Source organism: Spermophilus citellus (genome assembly GCF_964194105.1).
Source record: "Spermophilus citellus genome assembly, chromosome: 1".
Lineage (NCBI taxonomy): Eukaryota > Metazoa > Chordata > Mammalia > Rodentia > Sciuridae > Spermophilus > Spermophilus citellus.
In genome coordinates this window covers 9018685-9043006 of record NC_138182.1, presented here as the reverse complement: position 1 = coordinate 9043006, position 24322 = coordinate 9018685, and the positions used below count along the sequence as shown (strand labels likewise).

The window sequence follows — 24322 nt, the reverse complement described above, 5'->3', positions numbered from 1 at the left end:
GCCCTGGCCAAACTGTCATCCCAGCTTACTCAGCCCTTCATTTTTCTCTTCCTCTCCTTCCTCCCTTTCTCCTCCTTTCTTCTCCACCTGGTTCCAGTTCTCTTTGGAGGCTCTCACTGTCCTGCTTTCTCTTTGTCAAGCTCCGAGGGCTCTCGCATGGGGCTCCCTGCTCTTCTGTCTGCTTTCTGAGCCTCCTGTCTAGGTTCCCTGGTCACTCTCCAGAGACCAGCTCAAACACACCCTCCGGCCGCACTCTCATGGGGTACCCCCAAACAGCCTTTTCACATTGTTCTGTCTGTATTTGGTCTCATCTCTGTCCTTTCAACTAAGCCAAACTTTTATGACAGTCAATGTTCGTCTTGTGTCCAAGGGCCTGATAGGTGGCCTGGCATGCCGCAGGTGTCAGTAAATGTTTGTCAACTGACTCGATGGTACACACTTTTCCTTTTGCTCTGGACTCCTTGATTGACATTAGCAAAGAGCATCCCTTTGGCCGAGTGGAGTAGACTGGGTGAGTTCTATAAGTTCTATTCCTTCTAGGCCTCTAAGTGACTCTTTGGTGATTTATCCATTCTTTTATGTGACAAACGGTGGTTGAGTATTTCTATTGCTAGGCGTTTTGCTGGTCTTTGAGAATAAAAAGGAAGCTTAAGCAGATACTCAGCTACTTGTCTTGCACCCTTCAAAGAAGGAAAAGGAAGACTTGAGAAACAGATCCTTCCCTCACACTGTCTATGGCCGCTGCTTCTTCTGGCAGTTTTTGTTTCTGGGTTAATCTTTCAATTCCGACAGAAACTTGAGTGAGGTGAGGGCAGGACCAGTTGACATATTGATCTAGTTATAAATGGCACTAAAAGGTCCCTCTTGGCTTTGGCTAATGTCTGGGCTCCGGCATCTCTGTAAGGCTGAATTGTTTCTAGGTCAACCACTTCTAGGTTCTCTTCTCCCCCAGGAATACTTAAAAACTTGGATGAAAGGTATTTCTAAGTAATGCAAGACAGAAAATGAATGGCTTTCACTGAGTTTCAAACTTTTTGCTCTCTGTAGGAAGACAGACGGGCACTGACTGATATCCGGAGACTATTTTTTATTTGCTGTGAGTCTGGTCAGCCAGTGCCCACTTCCTTTTTGAGTCCTTTCTGCTCAACCTTCAGACAAGCGCTGGCATCAGAATTCAGTGGAAGAAGAAGTGAGATTTATAAGGTGGCAGAACGCCAACATTCCTTTGCCTTCTGTCGTCTTGTGAGTGATACCAAGTCATCGAGTGGCTACTTGTAGGGGAGGAAGGGATTATTAATTGTTCCTTGATAACTCTCCCAAGGATTTTTCCACCCCCTGACTTAAGCAGCTACGGTAAAGATATCAGGATTACAAACATAAGGGCAATTAGCAGAATTGATGTTCTGCAAGGACTAACTTTTGCACAGGTCTTATTTTATGCATCTTTGTGATACTCCCTCATCTCTTGTGAGGTAGGTAGGATGAATTCACAGAGATGCAAAGACAAATGACAGCATCCATTCGCAGCCACTGGGTGACCCGGGTCTCACAGTAATGAGAATAAACAGTGTGCACTCTCAGGCGAAGGGGAGAAAAAACGCTGACGGAGCACTTGCTTTGATTGGATTTATAATATTACAGGGAGAAACTGAAAGTGGGGAGAGAGATAGGAAGGGGTGAGGTAATGTGGGGGTGAAGATGGAGGCCTATTTATGGCTGTCCCGTGGCCATAACTCAGCTCCTTTGTTTTGCCAGTGGACTGACCTTCCTCAGTTGTCTTGTTTGACAGCCTCAGAGAATAAATTCCTCCTTGATCCACCTCCTCAGCGCAGCCGAAGTAGCAGGATGAGAGCAACTCCACACACAACCGATAAGTTCACTTCCAGAGGCAAAAGGGTAATTCTTTCTGCCTGTTCACTCCATCACTGACCTCGCCGTTCGACGGGTGCCCAGGGTACCAATTAGTGCTAATTGCTGCTGATGGTGGAGAAAGATTCTGTGACAAGGCTCTACTAAGGAGAGGGCTGAGACCCCTAACTCATTTCATGTAGAGGGTGCCCAGGAGACGAGGCACGGTGGGATAATTCGACAGCAGAGCAGGGCTGGGAGAGGGACTGTCATTACCAAGAGCAAAGGCCTGTCTCATTAAAGCCCGCCACAGCTACTGAAAATCACATCTTAATTAATTTTCCCCCCAAAAAGGAATTTTGCCATTGATTCTCCAGATCTTACTTTGATGTGGAAGGATCCAGAAGTATCCCCAAAGTAAGAGTCACTCTAATTACATCTGGGGTGAAAATTCACAGCCTCAGCCTTGCCTAGGAAAGCAGTGGGGGATCTTTATGCCCAGTGAAATAAATTTTTAACAGACTTGCTATAATGTGTCAAAGTTTCCTGAATAAAGTGGGGTGGGTTAGCATTGCTTTTAAGGTCTTTTCAATTTGACGGACAAGAAAATACCAGAGAAGACTTGTTCTCCCTGTATCATTGCAATTAGCCACCTATTTGTGAGTAGAAAAACCTCTCAAAAGGGCACGATGGCCTTGGTGTCACATGCTTAAATTGATATAAAAAAAGCTGTTTTGTTTTTAGCTGAGAAAAAGTTGGGGGTTGTTTGATTTGACCATAAGCGTCCTGGAAAAGGCAATAGTTTCCGTACATACATCTCAAGTAGCCGGAGCGAGCTTCAGCAATTGCCAATTGCCTCTTCTAAATGACTTTCCCTTTTGAAACAAAGCTACTTCAAATTGCTACTTTCTTAAGGAAAAAGAAAACCCTGTAGTTCTTTCCGAATTCACCAGCTGCTCCGTATGTTGTGATTACACGTTTAGGACCACAGTCTGAGCTTGACGTCAAACCTCTTGGCAAAGCAGCCTTGTGGATTGTCTTATGCACCCCTTCGTCATGTTCTAGAAGTGTTGCAAGTGGCTTTTAAGGGGAGATAAATCGATACTCCTTTTTTTATGAAACCTATTTGGACTAATAGTAATCACTCTTAAGATTATAACCTAGTCCATTAGCATCTCATGCAAATATTGCTTTATTTATAATGCAAAAAAATAATAAAATATCTTATATTAATATGTACAGAAACAAAGATAAAATAAGAAAATAGAATAAAAAGATAATTTTTAAAGGGACTGAATAAATTTGATGAGGGACTGTGTTGTCGGGGAATATTCTGGAAAGACCTGGGTAATTTCAGAGGCTACAGAATCAACAGTTCCTATTCTGACCACGAGATGGTGCCATGAGACCAGAGCTTGGTGAGTAGATGCAGGGTGGTGTGTGGCCATGATGGTGGTTTTAGGGGAGACAAGGCATCAGGCAGGAAGTATGAAACTGCCCACAAGTTATTTTTACATGCATCTCCTCAACAATTTCTGTATTTACAACATGCATCTGCCAGTGTGATATACTTTTAAAATTTATTTTTTGATGGATACATAAAAACATAAAATTTGTATATGTTAATGGGGTACCATGTGATGCCTTGATACATGAATACATTGTATAATTTCAAAATCAGATTAAGCGTATTTGTCTAATCAGACATTCAGCATTTCTTTATGGTGAAAATTTTCAGAATCCTTTCTTACAGCTTTTTAAAAGCACACAGTTCATTATCGTTACCCATATACCCTACTTCTTGCTCGGCTCTAGCTGCCACTCAGACCCACTGATCAACCTCTCCCCATCTCTCCCTCCCCCACCCCCTCCCAGCCTCTGGTAATGACCATTCTACTCTCAATTTCTACAAGACTAATTCTTTTAGAGTCTGCTGTAGTGGGGAAGTTTCTCATCCCAGCTGTCACGCATGTGTGACCTTGGGAAGAGTGAGATCATACGGGGCTTGTCTTTCTGTGCCTGGCTTATTCTGCTTCACATAATCATCTCCAGTCCCATCTGTGTTTTTGCAAATGATAGAATTATCATTCCACTGGGTGTAGGTGTGTGCACACACCGCTTTTCCCTATCCTTTATCCATTCATCAGTTTTTGGACACTTGAATTATTTCCATTTCTTGGCTATTGAGAATAGTGTAGTGCTGTTGTCTCTTTGACACACTGATTTTACTTCCTTCGGATATGTATCCAGTAGTGGAATGACTGGGTTGATTTTTAACTTTTTGAGGAAACTCCAAGCTATTTTCTGTAGGGCTGTCCTAATTTACATTTTCACCAACAGTGTGCAGGTGCTCCCCAGCCAGCGTGATAGTGTAAAGATGGAATTCAGGTGATGGCACTTTCTTACTTAAAACTCTCCTGGGACTTCTGAGCACGTGTGGAATAAGCTTCAGGATGCTCACCTGGTGCACAAAGCCCTGCATGGTCTGGTGCATGTCTACTTCTCTGCCCTTGTTTCCGACCTCCCTCCCAGGATCTAACTGCATTCCACTCATACTTGCTTCTGTGGGCTTTTTGGAAGAGCAATGCTTACTCACCGGGGCCTTTGCACGGATTGTTCCATGTACCTGGGATGTTCTTGTTCCTGCCTTTGAAGGGCTCAGATCTCATCTGTCAGATTTCAGCTCAGCATCAGGAGGGTAAGACCATTAAGTCTGAACTGTTTACCCCAACCATCACCAAGGCATCACCTTGGTTTAATTTTCTGACTAAGCCTTACTCATAGCTGTCTGTCCTTCCTTCCTTCCCTCTTTTCTTCTCTTCCTTTCTCTTCCCCTCCCCTTCTCCTCATTCTGTCTTTCCATCAGATGGTCTATATACTGTCCTTTACTACCTACTGGAGTAGGAACTAACTCTAACTCCATGAGAGCTGCAACTTTTTTTATCATTCATTGCCATAATCTCAACACCATGACAGTGGCTTTTCTTATATAGTAAATAAATGAATGGATGTTTGATGTCTTTGTAAGTTAGGCAGTTATTACTCAAGGACTATTTGTTATGGCACAATTTACCATATTGAGGGAGAATGGGGAAGACCCTGCAGGATGAGGAGAGCCAGGCTCGGAATGGAGTGCACCACCTCCACCTCTTCCTCTGCTGGTGCCCACCATGTTCCCATCGCTGCCTCCCCCCATGACCCTATTTTATTTTTTCAGAGCTGGGATGGAACCCAGGGCTCTGCTCGTGCGAGCCTACACTCTACCGCTGGGCTACACCCCTTGCCATCGCCCTATTTTTGTGTAACCTCAAATGAGAGCAGCATACTAAATACTACGAGGAACACTAATAGAAATAGGATCTAGAACTTTCAAGTAAGTAGAGGAAAGGAACAAAGTGAAACATGATAAAACCAACAGGAGGCATAAAGGAGGAAAAAGGCATAGAAATGGATGAAAAGAAAGCATGAAATGAGATAGCAGTCGGCACAACCAGTACAAGCACACTACATTTATCACTTGTTATCCAGAGATTATCAGAACAGATTAAAAATTCCTTACAGCCCACAGGAAAAATAAACACCAAGTCAGCTATCTCTAATTTACAAGGGGCAGATCTACAGGATGACTGGAAATGAGAGGGTAGAAGAAGATATACGAGCTAAATATTCACCCAAAGAGGGCTGGTTGGACTATATTAACATCAGCACCGTGGGCCTGATGGCAAAAAAGCATTGTTAAGGTGGAAGAGGATTACCACACTTTCATCAAAGGAATAATACAGGAGGAAAATATGAGTATGAATTCTAACCTTGTAACCAACCCCCTGATAATGCAGCTTCTATTTAAACAACCAAAATTGACATAACTACAGGGCAGAACCGACAAACCCACCATTGCAGTGGGGGATTTTTAGCACATTTCTGTTAGTAATTGGTGGGATTTTGCAAAATAAAACTTGGTAGGGCTGCCACGGAGTTAACAACACACTAAGAAGCTTGATCTAATTCACGGGTAGAGAAACTGGTCCCAATATCATGAATGCACATTTAGGTGGAATTGTGCCATCTCTTCTTCAAGAGCCGAAGAGAGATCGGGCAGAAACAGTATCAATGGGTGGAAAGGGAAGAGCCAGAACAGAGACAGATTTGTACTAATAGAATGTGTGCATTTGGGAGTGGGCCAGTGGGGGTGGGCATGATTAAAGCCAGCCGGGGACAGTGGTGCCCTGGATGGTGAGCACAAACAGGATGGGGAGGCGTTTGGGCAGGTGGTGAGGATGGTGAGCTCAGGTGGGGACTTGGGAGTGTTGAGTGCATTTCAAGGGGGAAACTGAACAGGCTCCCAGCTTTTTTGAGTTATCTTCCAGCACAACTGGCCTTCCCTACCTACTTTCTCAATAATAACACTGCTGATTCATCCAGGTTAAACAGATTATCCTTTAGTGGAAACACTACTTGATCAATCTGATAATACTCAGGGGGCTGACGATGAAGCAGTTTATTTTATTTTACACTATTTACTATGAAATGATTAGGGCACTGTGGTAGGTAAGAGCTTTCGCCTTGAAGTGGGTTGTAGAAGCAGCTATTGATTCCTTAAAGGTGGCCTCTATTCAAGAATCAGATAACAACCATAGCTATCATTTGTGAGCACTCGACAGCCTATGACAGGGTTTCTCACAGCAATGCCAGGAGGAGGGTAGGAGAGGACTTACATTAGACCCATTTTGTGGATGAGGGAGTTGAAGACATAGACTGCCGCAGTCTTGGCTGGGCACAGAATCACGAGCCAATCAAGCAGGAACAAAACTTTATTTTGAAAAAGCCGCTAACACTCTCAGCGCCAGCAAGTCAAAAACCGGTCCTCCCACGAGGGTGTCCGACCGGAACCGCGCGTCCCGGAACCCCCCGTCTCCTCCGACCTCCTCCGGAATTCCCTCCTACTATCCTTCCCCAACCAATGGGAACTCTCCAGCAGTCCCGTAAAGTCCCGTAACTTGAGTCCGGTAGCAGGCCAAGGTGAACAGCGGGAGTCCAGTTTGCATATGAATGTAAATTTTAACATAATCATCTCAGTGGCTAGCTGGCGTCACTTTACAACCAAAGGTGCCATACATCGTATATATGCTTGTGGCTCCTAGCATCTGCCCCCTTCTGTTTAATTAAGCAACAAGCAATGTGGCTAGGGACCGTGCCTGGTAGGTTGTCCAATTTAACATATGGTTCTTACCCGTCATGGGAGAACTGACCTTTAGGCGTCAGCTTCCTGTCTTAGGTTGAATCCACTGTAATCAGAGCAACCCGTCGCTGACTACCGGTCCAGCATTCAGCCATGCTTGTGGATAGGCCTATGCACCAGTGGGGGGGTGAGGTTCTTGCCTCACCTCTGTTGGCCCCCAAATTTAGCCTTGGTGCCAGTGGGGGGGTGAGGTTCTTTGCCTCACCTCTGTTGGCCCCCAAATTTAGACCATCACTAGTAGAAGGGAGGAGGATACAGAAATGCCACGACACCAAGCCAATTGACGGCTCCTTTGGAAAAATTGCGTCACTGGTGACACCATCAGCAAAGATATGCCAGTATTACCACAATAAACATGGGGTGAGCTGGCAAGGAAATTGCATCACTGGTGACACCATCAGCAAAAATATGCCAGCAGTACCACAATTCGGTGCACCAGATGATATTTCACAATGTATGCAACTGATATATAGTCCAGGCAAGTTCTGCAAGCAGTTCAAATTGGAGGAGTCTATCAATATGTCCATATCCTCCCAAAGTAAATCAAGTCCTTGATAGCATTACTTGTTGAGTTATATTCATTGATGCATCAGTTTATACAGTTTACTGTGATAGCTATCATAGAAGCTGTAGTTTGGTTTTATCTCAGTCTTCACTGGAATTGGGATGGAGATGGAAATTCTGGCAATGATGGTAAAGAGACATTATCCTGAACAGAATTATTAAATATAATAAAAAGAAAAGGTGAAAGTAAACAAACAGATCTGTTAAACTCCTTTAAAAACAATCCTTAACAGCCGTTTACCAAATTTAAATTAGTAAACAAACAGATCTGTTAACCATCTTTAACAACAATCATAAACAGCTGTTCACCTAATTTAAATTAAACCATATAAATCACGTGAATAAAGAAAAAATTCGGATCCATTTTTTCATGAGCGCTCCTCATATAAGAAATATGGACATACACACATACAGACATACAACACAAAACAGAAGTGTGCACACAACATACAACACATAAGACAATAGTAAATAAAGGCCTTGTAACTATACTTAGGTGAAATCTCCATTGCAATGTTTAAAAACTCCACAGTCAAAAAAAAAAAAAAAATAAATAAATAAATAAATAAAAAATAAAAAATAAAACACAGTCAAAAAATAAAACTGATCAGAAAAACATTAACCTAGGTTTGTATGAGCTCAAAAATAAAATAGAACTTTATGATGTGGAAAAATGCAATAATAAAATAGATACTGAAAAAAAAAAACCTTGGTTAATCACTGTCGCAGATGTAAGAATAGCCAAGCTGGAGCTCTGGATGTCAGCTGTTATGGATTTGAGTCAAATCATCTTCTTTTTCTGTAGAAATTGTTTTAGTTAATCTCTCTGGAATCCAAATCGGTTGCTGTTCATCCTGTGGGAAAACACAGACAGCGCCCCGATTCCAGACTATCACTGGATCCGGGCCTTTCCATTGTCCTGTTAGAATATCTTTCCAAAGTACCTTAGGCTTATGTACATTTTTGGGGTACAAATGTCTTTCCGCAGCACTAAGTCCCGATGAATCTAAATTTAAAAAGTTTAGAGTAAAAAGGGTTATTTTAAGTTTATCTTTGGGGGATATATACCCCTTTCCAATTCCCTCCTTTTGTTTTAATAAGTACATTTTAATAGTTTGATGAGCTCTTTCAACTATGCCTTGTCCTTGTGGATTGTATGGAATTCCTGTTATGTGAGTAATACCAAATGATGAGCAAAATTGTTTAAAAGAGGAGGAAGTATAACCAGGACCGTTGTCCGTTTTTAACTGTTTTGGAACGCCCACAGTGGCAAAATTTTGTAAGCAATGAGCTATAACATCTTTAGTTTTTTCTCCGGCATGAAGGGAGCCCATCAAAAATCCGGAAGAGGTATCAACTGTAACATGTAAATATTTTAATTTTCCAAATTCTGGCAAGTGTGTGACGTCCATCTGCCAAATATGGTTAGGTATTAGTCCTCTAGGATTGACTCCAAGATTAACTTGTGGTAAAAATGTCACACAATTTTGACATTGTTTTATTATATGTCTGGCCTGTTCTTTAGTTATTTTAAAACGCTTTTGTAAAGTATTAGCATTGACATGGAACCTTTTATGAAAATTTATAGCTTCTTCTATTGTGGAGAAAATATGTATGTCATGTGTAGATTTATCTGCTAGTTCATTGCCCATACTAAGGGCTCCAGGCAATCCTGTATGTGCCCTGATATGACCTATGAAGAATGGATCTTTTCGGTCCCAGATTAGACTTTGTATATCGGAAAACAAAGAGAAAACAGTAGAGGAAGGGGAAATCCTACCAGCATCTTCAAGGGAATTAATAGCATTAACTACATACTGACTATCAGAAAATAAATTAAATACAGAATCTTTAAACATCATAAAAGCTTGTAATACTGCATTAAGCTCTACCTTTTGAGCTGATTGTTTGGGTACTAAAAATGTAAAAGTTTGATCAGGAGTAACTACTGCTGCTGTACCATTGTTTGACCCATCAGTGAATATATTTGGAGCATTTATGATAGGGGTTTTTCTTGTCATTTTTGGAAAAACTACAGGATGCTTAGACCAAAAAGACAACAAAGGATTAGATGGTAAGTGATTATCAAATGAAACACTAGTTTTACACAGGATTATTGCCCAAGTATTTAACTCATTAGCTAACTCATCAATTTGATCCATAGTATATGGAGTAATAATTTTATTGGGAGAAATCCCAAACACTCCCTTAGCTGCTTTTATTCCTTTGAGTATTAATTGTCCTACAGCCTCAGGATATCTAGTAAGAATAGTGTTAGGGGAATAAGATAAATGTATCCACAATAATGGACCTTCTTGCCAAAATACTCCTGTAGGAATATTTTTTGTTGGTAGTACAATAAATAATAAAGGCAAACTTATATCAATTCTATCCAAATGCATATTTTCCATATATGTTTCAATGATTTTTAATACTTTTCTTGCTTCAGGCGTTAACATGCGGGGTGAATTTGGATCTGATGGACCTTTTAGAATATCAAATAAAGGTCCTAACTCTCCTGTTGGTATGCCTAGATAAGGCCTTATCCAATTTATGTCTCCCAATAACTTTTGAAAGTCATTAAGTGATTTGAGTTGATCTACTCGTATTTGAATTTTTGGTGGACGGACCATGGTTGAGGATAATAGAACTCCTAAATAATTAATTGGAAGATTTAATTGTACTTTATCTATTGCTATCTCTAGATTATAGTTTTTCAATAAGTTTGTAAGTGTGGCATAACATTCTAGTAATGTGTTTTTATCTTTATGTGCCAATAACACATCATCCATATAGTGAAATATTTGTAGTTCAGGATTTTGGTTTCTAAGTGGCTGGATTGCTTTATTAACATAAATTTGACACATAGTTGGGCTGTTAGCCATCCCTTGAGGGAGTACTTTCCATTCATATCTCTGATCAGGACCTTCATGATTCAGTGCAGGGATAGTAAATGCAAAATGTGGACTATCCTCGGGATGAATTGGAATTGAAAAGAAACAATCTTTAATATCTATAACTAAAACATGCCAGGTTTTTGGTAAAGCAGACAATTGAGGAATCCCTGATTGAGCAGGTCCCATAATAACCATCTCATTATTAATGGCTCTTAAATCTTGTAATAATCTCCATTTACCAGATTTCTTTTTAATGACAAAAATGGGAGTATTATAGGGGGATACGGAAGGTTGTATATGTCCTTCCGCTAACTGTTGTCTGACCAAGTCATGGGCTACTTGTATCTTTTCTTTAGTCAAGGGCCACTGAGGAACCCACACTGGTCTTTCTGATTTCCAAGTAATTTTGATTGTCTCAGTGGCCCTTTCTGAAAACCCAATTCATGTCTATTTATTTCTTGATCTATTTGAATAGGTGCTGTCATACCTTGTTCTTGTTCTCTTAATCTTTTTTCTTTCCTAAAGCCTTGTTTAGCCCTAGTAGTGGGCGCGTTAGGATTGATGTTATTTGTTAATGTCAATCCTAATTGATCTAGGACATCTCGTCCCCATAAATTTACAGGAAGATGATCCAATACATAGGGCTGTATAGTTCCTTCACATCCTTCAGGATCCCTCCAATCTAATACCATAGCACTTCTATGGGGATTTGTTGCCACTCCTAGGCCTCGAAGCGTTTGAGTGGCTTGTTGTAATGGCCAATATTTTGGCCATTCTTGACGAGAGATGACACTAAGGTCAGCTCCTGTGTCCAGCAGCCCATTAAAGTCATGTCCTTGAATATTTAATTTTAGCATTGGGCGAGAATCTAAATTCAAAGACAGCATAGCCCAATCTACACCTGTGGAGCCTAATCCCTTGGAACCTCTTTCTACATTACAACTGGAAAATTTATCATGCAGGCTGGGTATTATTAATAACTGTGCTATTCTATCTCCTGGTGAAATTACTGATATACCTCTTGGAGAACTAGCTATAATTTTTATTTCACCTTCATAATCGGGATCAATTACCCCAGGACTTATCATAAGTCCTTTTAGTGTAGAAGAACTGCGTCCCAATAATAAGCCTACTGTTCCCTGGGGAAGAGGTCCTTTTACTCCTGTGGGAATGATTTGAATTCCCATCTCTGGGGTTAGTACTGCTCTGGCAGAGGCGCAGATGTCCAGCCCTGCGCTCCCTCTAGTTTGTCTGATGAGGGATTTAATGGATAATGCGTCCTGGGCACTACCTTGATGGGGCTGTTGGGTTCCTCCATTGCCCCATATATTTGTGGTTTGGGGCCCCGGGGCATTGGGCCCTCTAGTCCGTTTTTTGGCAATGGAGCTTGATACCTTTCTCCACGATATCGTGGGTAAACACTTGGTCCTTGTCCGTTTTTTGATAACGGAATACCCTCTATGGTGGTTTGAGAACGGCATTCATTAGCCCAATGTCTCCCTCTACGGCATCGTGGGCAAATACCTGGTATTCTATTCCTTTGATATCCAGCTTTGTTAAACCCTCCTCTTATGGGGCAACTCCTTTTAAAATGTCCTGTTTGATTACAATTATAGCATGTTCTTGGCCTGGCATCTAAAGCCTGTTGTACTGCTGCTAAGACTTGCCCCTGTTCATTAATGTCTCTACATAATTTAATATATGTGTTTAAATCCTCATGTCTCCATGGTCTAATGACCTCTCTGCAGCAACGATTTGCTTGGTCATAAGCCAGTTGTTTTATAAATGGCATTACCTGTTCTGTATTTCCAAATATCCTAGAGGCTGACTGAATAAGTCTATCTACAAATTCAGCATAAGGTTCATTAGTTCCTTGTATTACCTTAGATAATTGACCTTGTAAGTCTCCATGCCCCTGTAAAGTTTTCCATGCCCTAACTGCATCTACAGCAATTTGTGCGTATACGCCAGGGTCATATTCAATTTGCTGTCTTTGACCTTCATATGGTCCCTTTCCCAATAGCATGTCCATATTTCTTTGAGGGTACCCAGCTTCTGCATTTCGCCTAGCTGTCTCCATGCAAAATTCCTCATTGGCAACCTTCCATAACAAATATTGTCCTCCGTTTAGCACAGATCGACACATGTTAGCCCAATCTGCTGGTGTCATGTCCAAGTTGGTAACAGATTCAACCATGCTTATTGTGAAGGGAGCTTGCGGCCCATAGGTCGTTACAGCCTCCTTTAATTGCTTTATTGTTTTGAAATCTAAAGCACGGTGAATTCGTTGCCCTCCTGCCTGCTCAAGTACAGGGCATGCTAATCTTTGGGGTCCTGCCTCAGAATTCCGTCCATCAACTACGGGAGTTGAGGGCCGCTCAGCGGTAGATGGAGCTGTTGGCTGAGTTACGCCCTCTGGTGATAGAACGGAGTTGGTAGCAACCTCCTGTTGTAATTCTCCACCTGATGGCTGCTTGTCCTCTAAGCTTGCTTTCTTTAAATTCTCCTCTGTCTGACTAGCTTGAGAGACCTTCTCTTTTGCTTGACCTAGCGTTTTTTCTACCATAGTCTGGACCTCTAACAATTTACTTAACAGTTTTTCGGTTTGTTTTTTATTGGATTCTAATCTACTATAACCTAACCCAATAAGGTAGGATAAAACAAAGCCGAAGCAGAATGAAACAAAGACGGAGCAGACAATGGTTGTATCAATTTTCTCTTTCTCAGGGCTGAATAACTTCAAACCTTGAGCCAACCATTTTTTCCAGTTCGCCTGAGAAAATTCTAGGGCTAGGGAGCTCGAAATAAAAACAAAATAAATCAAAACAAGAACACATTGTTTTCTGAGAAGGTCATCCATCCTGTCGCCTTCCCTCAGGGGCGAGCAATTTACTCACCTCTAAGCTTCAGGCGTTCCCCGCACGGGCCGCCAAATGCCGCAGTCTTGGCTGGGCACAGAATCACGAGCCAATCAAGCAGGAACAAAACTTTATTTTGAAAAAGCCGCTAACACTCTCAGCGCCAGCAAGTCAAAAACCGGTCCTCCCACGAGGGTGTCCGACCGGAACCGCGCGTCCCGGAACCCCCCGTCTCCTCCGACCTCCTCCGGAATTCCCTCCTACTATCCTTCCCCAACCAATGGGAACTCTCCAGCAGTCCCGTAAAGTCCCGTAACTTGAGTCCGGTAGCAGGCCAAGGTGAACAGCGGGAGTCCAGTTTGCATATGAATGTAAATTTTAACATAATCATCTCAGTGGCTAGCTGGCGTCACTTTACAACCAAAGGTGCCATACATCGTATATATGCTTGTGGCTCCTAGCAATAGACCACACAACTGTATCCCCCCCTCCACTGAAGGCTCCTGTTAGTGTTGTGTTCAGGCTTCCCAGGGCCCTCATTGTCTGAAGGGTGGGGATGAAGGAGTAGCCAAGGCTGCTCCCCTGTGGTGCTTGTGCAATGTTTGGTTCTTCATCTTCGCTCTGGTGCAAGGCTTTCTGTTCTAAGGCCTCTCAGTCTATGGAGAAGTTTTGATCCTGGAGCTCATGGACATGTGGGCCATGTGATGAACCCCCTTCTATGCCTTTGAGACTCATTTCCTCTTCCAGTCTACATGAAATGGGTAGAAAGGTAAAAACCACAGTTTCTGGGTAGATTCTGAGCAAGAGTGCACATGTGTAATTTCCTGGAGAAACTGTTTCAATCTCATCAGTTCTCAAGGGTCCAGAGCCTATGGAAATCCAGAACCACTTCGTCAAGGGAATGGCGTGGGACAGGCGGTTTGAACCATTATCAGATTTCCCTTTTGCACTTCCTCTCTTCCTCTGTATTCCTCCAGTTTTCTTTGAACAGGAGGTCAGTTAAAGAGTTACTGTGACTTGATGGAATAGCGAAAGTAGGGAGAAGTGTCCTTGGGTTACCAAAAGGAAACAAACCCAGTCCCCTATGCTATTTTTAATATCTCTGGTTACAAAATGCAGATCACACTGATTCAGTTTCTGAAGTGACTGTAATGGTTCTTACATTTGTTCATTTCTAACTTTTCAAAAGCTACTCGACTGCATTGACGTTAAACAGGCAGATGACTAGGAAGCCAAGGTGGCCCCTGCCCCTTCCTGCCTCTATGTCCTAATTCTTGCTCTTCTTTCAATTTGAAAGTTTCTCTTTTCTTATTCCACTCACCAAAGGCATCTTGTCCTCTAGATTCAGATCACATGTTCCTCCTTTGTAAAGATAGACCTTACCCAGTCATCTGTAGTCATTTTCTATCTTCTTACCTCGAAAGTGTGGTTCTTGAGCTCAGGGCCATGGCTTTTTATCTTTTAAAAACCCTCTGTGGGCTGGGGATGTGGCTCAAGCGGTAGCGCGCTCGCCTGGCATGCATGCGGCCCGGGTTCGATCCTCAGCACCACATACAAACAAAGATGTTGTGTCCACCGAAAACTAAAAAATAAATATTAAAAAAATTCTCTCTCTCTCTCTCTCTCTCTCTTTAAAAAAAAAACCCTCTGTACCACCTGGCATCATGTCTAGAAGAAAAGAAAATTAATGCAGGGTTTTTTTTTTCAAATTTCATGAGTCAATGTCAGCAGTGAAATGTGTACTATGTATGAGTCCTTTTGCTCAAAGACTTCTCAAAATGTGCGCATAAAAAAGGGTAAATGAGTGCAAGGAAGAAGGAGAAAAATGTCTTGATATTAGAGACCCAGTGGTGTCAGTAGTGAGTGGGGAGTCCCATCCAGGTGGCTCAGTTCACAGTTTGAAGGAAAAGTTCCTACCAACCTACCTAGTGACTTCCTGTGGCTTGGAGTCTTTCTGATCAAGACGGGAACTCTGGAAACTCTTGTTAGCAATAAGAATTCACTTATTGGGCTGGGGTTGTAGCTCAGTGGTAGAGGGCTCAACTGGCACGTGGGGCCCTGGGTTCGATCCTCGGCACCACATAAAGATAAATAAAGTAAATATACTGTGTCCATCTACAACTAAATAAAAAATATTTAAAAAAGAAACCATTTATTATTCACTCATATTAATTCAATGAATTGTTTATTGCAGGCTGTTGGGTGTCAGGCATGGTTCTCAGGAACCAAAACTAAGGAACTAAAAAGGAGAAACCTCACTTTCCTCTTTGAGTTGACATTGCAAATGCTAGTGTAAGGAGACCAAAAATTAACAGTTGATTTAGTAAGTGTACTTGTTAAATGTTACATGCTATTAAAAAATAGTTCAGGCTCTGAGCTCTGGGGGCTGTGCTTTAAGTCAGTAGTGTGTGGACAGGAGAGGCCCCACAGAGAAGACAAAGGAGGGAAGAGGGGGATGAGTTAGCCCCCTCTGGGTTAAGCAATCCTAAACAGTTAGATTCTCAGTAAATTCCAGAAGGGTATGGCAATGGATCTTTTCAGAAAAAAAAAACAAACAGAAAGCACTTTGAATGTGAGTAATATGTTTGTAGAACACATGAACCCAAAAGTTGGTAACTGGAAAACATTGTATATCTGAAAGTCTGAGATGAATTATTTTTGTGGACGATAAGGTCATTTTCTGACAGTAGGGAAATAAAGATTTTGGATGTCAGTCTTTGAGGTTAAACATTAGCAAAGACCAAGACATTTCTACTTGGATAACCCCCACAGCAGTCCTCCAACCTAAATTTACTTTTTCCTGCCTACGTGCACACTAACTTGGAGAATTGCTTCACCGTTCACCTATTATACAATCAAAAGTTACGAACTCGTTGATTGTCTCCTCACCTAGAAGGAGCCCAGCTCTGCTGAGTTGACCTATTTCTCATCTTTTCCCACTCTTTCTGTGTATTCCCACTCCCACTGTCCTAGTTGAGGGCTTGGGCCTTTCACTGGAATGCTCCCTATCCTGCCTAGTGTTCCCACTTCCATTCCAGCCCCAGCTCAGTTTATCCTCAGCCTGACACCAGAGTGAGTGTTCCTAATTATAAATCCAATGGTGTCAATGCTCTCTTTAAACCCCTTCATGGTTTCCCATTGCCTTCCAGATACGAGCCAAGATCCTTAATGGGACACACAGTCCTTTGTGATTTGGCCTTTGCCATCTTATTTTCTGTTCTGTGTTAGTCAGCTTTCTGTTACTGTGATAAAATACTTGAAGAAATCAACTTCAGTGAGGCAAGACTTATTTTGGCTCATGGTTATAGAGGTTTCAATCCATGATTGTCATTTGGCCCTATTTCTGTGGGCTTGTGGTGAGGCAGAACATCATGGCAGGTGGAGCAGAGCTGCCTCACTTCATGGTGCTGGGAAGCCGAGAGAAAGAGGAAGGGGTCAGGAGCAAAATATAACCCCCAAGGGCATGCCTGCAAGAACCCACTCCCTTCATCTAGGTCTCAACTCCTATGGATTCCACCACTTCCCAATAGTCCATTCAGCCACGAATCCATCAGTAGTTTGGTCCATTGATGAGACTAGACTCCTCATGGCCAATGGCTTCCCACTTCTGAACACTCTGTACTGGGGGCCAAACCTTCAACACAGGAGCCCATGGGGACATTCTGGATCCAAACCACAACACCTTCTTACCACTTGCTTCCTGGAACCTCATTCTCATGGGTGGAATGACCTACAGTCCCCTGTGTGTCCTAGGACCAGCCATGGTGCTGTGCCCCTATGCCTGCGACAGCTTCCCCTACAGCGCCCACTTACATGCCTGGTCAATTCCTCTTCCTCACCAACATGCCAACTGGAAGCCAGCTCCCAAGGAAGTTTCTTCCCTGACTCCATTTTCAGAACCTAGTACCATTCTTGTGTGATTCCATAGGGTTTTGTATTTATCACACTTATTGCGAGAAAAAACTGTTGCTGGTGTTGAAATTTTAAAACAAAATTGCAATCCCCTCAAACTTCAGTAAGTCTTTGGATTACAAAACATGCTTACTAAATGTGTAGTGACAGAACAAACTCAGAGCCCCCATAACACATCCTTGTGTATCACTATAAAACAAACCTCTATTTTTAGGACTTTGGGTTGGGTCTAATGTGGAAATCTTATTTTCATGTGGCAATATTTTTTGTGGGTGGCTGATTAGATCAAAGTCCCTCAGTACCCATGTCTATTACAAAGCATTAGCATTTTCATTCTTTGTGTTCTTTGCCTTCTCTCACCTTCTTTTAAAATGTAAATATTTTATAAAATAGATTATGATATGAAAAATTCAAAATTTGTATGACAGGAAAGAAATAAGAATAACCTGGATTTGGTCATGAAGAATTCTTGAGAGCCAGCATTCTGAGGTTATCTTCAATGACCCAATTTAAATCACTTTGAAAGAAGAGAGACAAAGAAGTCTTTTTTCCCGTTATATCTCATCGTTTGTTGGTGTAAATTATTACTATGAATTTTTAGACTTAGGACAAATACCAGCACCATAAAGGCATTTGAAGATTTCATTCTGTGCATGTTTCTGAGAATATAAGATGGCGTAGAAATGGGCTATGTGTTGACTTGTCTCTGGAATGAATGGCCATGTAGCCCTTTCTCCATGACCTGGCACCAGAAATCAGGCCTCTGGTTTTATTTGCTGTCTTCTTCTTTCTTCTCCTGCTTGTAATGCATTTCAGACCCTTCATGGATCAAATCTCTCTGCAGCTTCCTCTGGCAGCCTCCCTAACAGGAAAGTGGCTCAAGGCCACTGTGGCTCCTGGAGATAAGCCGGTGAGAGGCAGGCTGAGCTCAGCACAGGTGGAGGCCCAGGAGGTCCAGGGTGAGCTGAGCTGTGCTTGGGCAGAGGCTAGCATGGAAGTTGGGAGAGAACTTCAGGAGGGCTGGGTCTAGCATGAAGAATGCTCTGGAAGATGATTTTCTTTGATAAAAGGCCTCGGTAGATTGGGGCCTTTTAACCAGGGCAATAGAGATATATGTAGTTGGCTCTGCTCCAGGTGGAGGCTTATTGGTTCTAAAGAGCTCTTATCAGTTAAACGAAAGGTGTTTCCCTAAAAAGAAAGGCGATCCCTTATCTAGCTGCACTTCCTCAGAAAGTGAACAGGAGTGGGCGAACACACCGCTGGCTTCCTGTTGGACTTGGTTCTCTGGGGGCCTCAGGATGTGATTGGCTCAGCTCTGGGGAGTGTGGGGCGGGGGGGGGGGTTGGTGGGGGCAGTTTTCCATTTTCCCCTGCTGCTGTGACTCTCTTGGACACCAAGCATCCTGTGGAGCCAAGGGGAGAGGGCTGGCCCAGAGGCGTTCTGACACTTCCCATTTTCCAGTTTCCATGGCTCACCCTGTTCATCCAACTCTCTTTTGCACTTTCAGAGAAGCCTTCATGGACTGGGCATTCCAATATACAAAGAGCCTTTGATGGCTTCTTATTGTCTGCAGGAAAAATTGAAAATCTGGCCATAAGCTCCTTCCTCAATACCAGTGCAAATCTGTGATGTGGCAAAGCAGGTGCCCTCTCTGGTCTTTGAATGCACCACAGCAATTTCCTGGCTTTATGGTGTAGTTCATCCTCAGAATGAGCCGTCACTCCTCTCTACCTGTGCAAAATTTTAATGATGGATGTGCAGATCCTACCTTGCCTGCCTTTCCAAAATCCCTGGCTGAGTCTGGTGATTTCAGGTGAGAGGGAATGAGTGGGAAGAGAGAGAGAGATAAAGGACTAATGTGAATCAACCTTACTTTCCAGAAGTAAGCTAACTTCCTCCAAGAAATAAATACTTTAAGACATACACCTTTCGTTTCGCCCTGTAGATCATGTGTCTCCCTCTTCCCACATGGCGTTTGTTCAAGATTCTACAGGATATTTTTGCACCATTGACTCTAAAAAGACTTCAGGGGCTCATGTGGTGGAACATTCTCAGGACACACCCAGGGTCTTAAATCCATGACATTATTAGTGACTTGCAGCTATCAATTTTCTTTCCTAACCTTGTAGATGCTACTTATATAATTCTGGCTGCAGAGATGTTTACTACTTAACTACAGAAACATGCAGGATAATTAGCAATACAAGATCAGGATAATTTAGAAGTCTGAATGGTCCCCACTTTAAATTCTGAAACTGCTAGCTTGACAAAGACTCAAGACTGAAGTTCTTGGGGATTTGGGCCAAAAATATATGGGTTGATATGATGGAACAAAGTCCTTATGAAGACACAGAGATATAACTTAGGTCTCTGAGCATGTTTGCAATGTGCACTTTACACACATAGATCCTGTATATGAAGGATGGGAATCGACTAGCATTCCAAAATGTTAAGACAGATGGACTTTGGTCTAGTGGGGTCAGAAGCACCCAAATCATCTGGAAAGTTCTGAGGGCATCGTATCAATGCTTGCTTTAACACAGCAAATGTTCTGTGGATAATATCTTCTTGCAGAGTTACCTCAAATGGAAATGGAGCTGTGCGTCTTCATCTCTGGCCGCAGCACTCTGTGTTAACTTGGAGCTCTTTAAGCCGTAATGGAACGCCCTTAATGGACCATTTGGCATATGTGGTGAAGCTTACGTGAAACAAACTTCTAAAAAATTTAAACTAAACCTTTTAGAACTTCCCACCAGGGAGCACAGTTGTGTTGAAAGGTAATGTAATTTGTGACATGAGACGCCTTTTCTTAATCTCTTTAGAAATCTTTCTTCTTTTCATTCTCCTGACTTCATTTTCTACTTTCTTTTTTTTTTTTAAAGAAAATTTATTATTTCATTAAAAAACATTTTAGGATGCTTTGTTTATTTTATTTTTTTAAGGAAATTACATATAAATGCAATACACTCTCATGATTTCCATCTAGTACAAGTTACATTTCATCTGGGTCTTCTCATTTGTTACCTTCATAGGTAAAGGTACATTTGGGTAAGAATAGTGGTGTCAGGGGAACATATACTGAAGCATTAAGATTGATTTGCATTTTGAAGAGAAGTATAGTGTCTAAATTGTGAACGTTCAACATTTTATCATGAAATAGTTAACAGCAGTAATTAATTTTTAATAAACTCTGATTCTGACATATTATGGATCAGGATGGCTGAATTTAAAAGTCAGCATTCTGTGCTGCACCATGTTTCCATCTTGTGTTTATTTCACTATGATGGAATTAGCAGAATGCTCTTTTTAGTTATTTTCAGTAGAAGACAACAGTTTGTAGTATAAATCCCACAGAATTTAGCCAGCGAATCATCCAGCATGAGCTTGTCTATTTGTGTGAATGGGGTTGGATGACCCTTGGGCCACACAAGTTTAAACTGGAGACAAAGCACAATCTAGTATGTTCCTATAAAGTTTTTAATGATCCATTTAGGTGATTGTAGCTGCAATTATAGGGAATATTGTAGTTCATTTTTCATTTGTTCATATATACACACTTTATTTTATATACAATCAGGATGCATAACTCAGTAGTTATGACAGAGTGACCCAAGACTATCAGGGCTTTGCGAATTAAAAAATGTTCTTAATAACCTTGTATTTCTTTTTGAAGAACCTATAAAAAGGAAAGATGGCTTGTCAGAGAGGCCAAGGATAACCAGAGCCCCAGAGGAGGAGCATCCCTGCTCCTGGCTGTGCCTCCGACTCATCAGCTGCTGCCTTTGTTCTCAACTGTCCACTGAAGCAAGGACTTTTTCTGTTTCTGCAGGGAACCAGGCGCCACCTTTAGGAGGAACCCTGTGACACTCGATACAGTTAATACTGGAGTCAAGCCTGGAATTCTTCCTTAGAGCAGGTTGTTAGCTTAAGAGTCTATAGTCACAAACTATATCCTTTGTGTGTCTTTTTTGGCTGAAAACTCGGCTTCTTCAAGTCTGCATGCAGAGCAGGTGTTCTTGGTGAAGACCCAATACTTAATTGCCTCAGCCACTATTTTGTTTACCAAGCGCTTAAGTAATACTTACTCTTTGCCAGATGCGTGCAAAACACCTTACAAATAATTAACTCCTTTAATCCTCATGATGACTCTAAGATAGATACTGCGACTATTCCTATTTCACAGATGAGTGAGCCACATGCCTAAGGTCACAGAGTTAGAAAGGGGCAGAGCCAGGATGAGAACATGGGCAGTCTGCTCCAGAGTCCAGGCCCTTGCCCACCATCCCTTATACCCTGCGTATGGGTCTCCCTTCTGGAACCTATGCTCTCACATGCCCTGGCTGGTGGCTCTAGGCCAGTCTGGGAGGATGCTTCCTGGGAATAGCTGAACTCTACCCTATACCAGCAGCGTCCCCTATTCTCACTGTGCAGCTGAAGCACAGTGCACATCTGGCTGGGCTGTGTGGTATCTCTGAGCTGCACCACTTTTGCTCACTCCCTCTTACGGGATGCCTGTTTTTCTTATTAATGGGACGGTCTTCAGCCATATTTCAAGATGGACCTCACTGGTCATCTCCTCTGCCTGCTGCCTACTTCTGGAGACTCAGGTGCTTTGTACACATACACCCCAACACTTTTCACTGGACCATGGCTCTCCTGTGTCAGCTTTAAGCCCCATTTGAATATTTTTGGAATAAATCTAAGATTTGGAGTTTGGCTCAATAGGCTCTAGAGCCTGATATTTCTGGGTGGTGTGGGGCCCAAGTCCCATTCCCTCCTCTAATGAAACCCTGTGGAAGTTTTTAAAAAGCTGACCACCTTTTGAACAATGTCTCCTGGCCATTATGCCTGCCCTGCTCCCTCTCAGATGGGTCAGCCAATCTGCTGAAGTCATGCTTACAACAATAGTGAATTGTTCTGGAATGCAACCTTCAAAATGAAGTGTGTCCCTAGAAAGACCTCATTGCTTAATTTTGAAAGACATTGGTTTTTATGGAAGTCTAACAACATGCTAAAACAAAAGCAAAATCAAAAATTCAAAACACTACCTCAAAAGAATATTAATTTCATGCTAAATATGCCTACCCTATTCTCATGAACACACAACATCTGTATTTCCATATGAGCTGAAAGCACCAAACAGTTAATAGTTTCCTTAGTAATTTGTTTTCTGTTATGGCCTCTCCCAGTAATCTGTAATAGTTTTGGAAAATTGAAATAACAATGTAGTCCTATAATCATAAAAATCTACAATAATCTTTAGTCAGCCTGGTTTGAGTATTTGAAAAATAGATATATTAATTTCACATGCAAACTGAGGGTGAGAAAATGTCAAAAAATCAGTCTATAAGTCAACTGTATATTACAACAAAGTTTTTAATGTTTTAAAGAATTCTTGTGCTCAGTACACTTAAGTGCACCTGATGTGACTAATTCCTGTCTTTAGTATGCTAGAGTCACCTCTCACTTCACTGGGAAGTAAAACTTAAGATGTGTAAGAAAAGAAAAGGAAAAAAATATTTTTGGTTAAATAAGCGATTGGTCAGGCAAACCTTGTCTTGGAACCTGTGCTCAGAATCCTTCATCTACATCAAGGGTTTTTGGGTCCAACAGAGACAAGTAGTGCTCAGAAACTTGGACTCAAGATAAAAAAGTCCTTCACAGGGCTGGGGATGTGGCTCAAGCGGTAGCGTGCTCGCCTGGCATGCGTGCAGCCCGGGTTCGATCCTCAGCACCACATACCAACAAAGATGTTGTGTCCGCCGAGAACTAAAAAATAAATATAAAAAAAAAAAATCTCTCTCTCTCCTCTCTCACTCTCTCTAAAAAAAAAAAAAAAAAGTCCTTCACAGGTGTATGCTTGTGTGCTGTACATTTGTGTTGGCTCTGAGGGTGATTTCAGAAGTGATTGAAATAATATGGAATTTTTCTTTTCCTTTGCACTCAGGTAGTATGAGGCTATAGTTTGTGAAAAACCAAAGAGAATAAATAAATGATCAGCTGCTATGTTTTTAATGAATGTTTGAATATTGTCTGTCAAAAATTTTTCCTTGGCTAAAGAGGCTTGGGTTTTAGTCCTTTCCCACTTGCTAAGTGCTGTTAAGCACAGTTACTTTATATTTTTTTTTCTTTTTGTTGTTGTTGTTGTTGTTAAGTGTTTGCTTGCAAATTCTGGTGAGTTTTGATGAAGTGACATTTTAAAAGTAAATTGAAAAAGGGGGATGAACCAACTGCTGCAAAATGAAGTTATCAAGGGAGGTTGGCTTCCCTTAAATCACTGCACTATTGAATCGAACATAAACTTCTTTTGTCAACAGACTAACTGGAGTGAAGAGGTGTCTATATCCCAGGTGTTTATTCCAGAAAGAAAGCAGCTCTTTCCTGGTGAATGGGGTGGCACACAGGGGTTCATGCTTTATATTTCATTTACTCAAGTTCTCGAAATGAAGTTTGCTTGAGAGCCTTTGTAAATATTCTTTTTCTACATGATAAAGGTTTCCTGTGCAAATTTGTAAAGTGCCAGAGAGGGGAGATTTAAATCTGTTTGCTGACACTTTTAAATTAGAAAATTTACACATATTATAACTTTACACATAACTTTACACGTATTATAGTTTTGCACAGATTGTAAGTGCAGCCATGTGAGAAACCACCACCAATCTCAACTTGAATTTATTCTATTCACTTACTACCTGGAAGGCTTTTTTTCCCCCCAGTGCAATTAATTAAGCAAACAGGACCAACGCTGGTACTTGTGACAGATTATAAGAACAAAGGCCCTTGCACTGGTGCTTTCATAGGTCTCATAAGTAGATATTCCTCATAAATCCTGCGTAACAGATCCTTTGATTCGCTCTCAAAAGCTTTATCCTATTCCAACTGGTACTCATCACCACGGGAGGCTTGTTACTTGCAAATTTCTCTATTGCTGTTTTCATTTCCGATTCAGTAATAGAGCCAATCAGTTTCTCATTATCCAGAAGATCTAGTTTTGGCATTTTAAT

General features: G+C 41.7%; 1 protein-coding gene across 7 annotated transcripts in view; it reads left to right on the top strand.

Moving 5' to 3' along the window:
- Positions 1 to 24322, top strand: part of LOC308632122 (protein-lysine methyltransferase METTL21E-like) — a 148573-nt gene that overhangs the window by 35293 nt on the left and 88958 nt on the right. Inside the window, exons 7-9 of one of the 7 annotated variants that reach the window (XR_014018428.1) lie at positions 18826 to 19131; positions 19893 to 20095; positions 21148 to 21244. The exons of 5 other annotated variants lie outside the window; for them this stretch is intronic. The gene's annotated coding sequence lies outside the window, so the exon portion shown is untranslated. Of the gene's footprint in view, positions 1 to 18825; positions 19132 to 19892; positions 20096 to 21147; positions 21245 to 24322 lie in introns of those variants that run through there. One more of the 7 variants, XR_014018429.1, reaches the window with a different exon arrangement.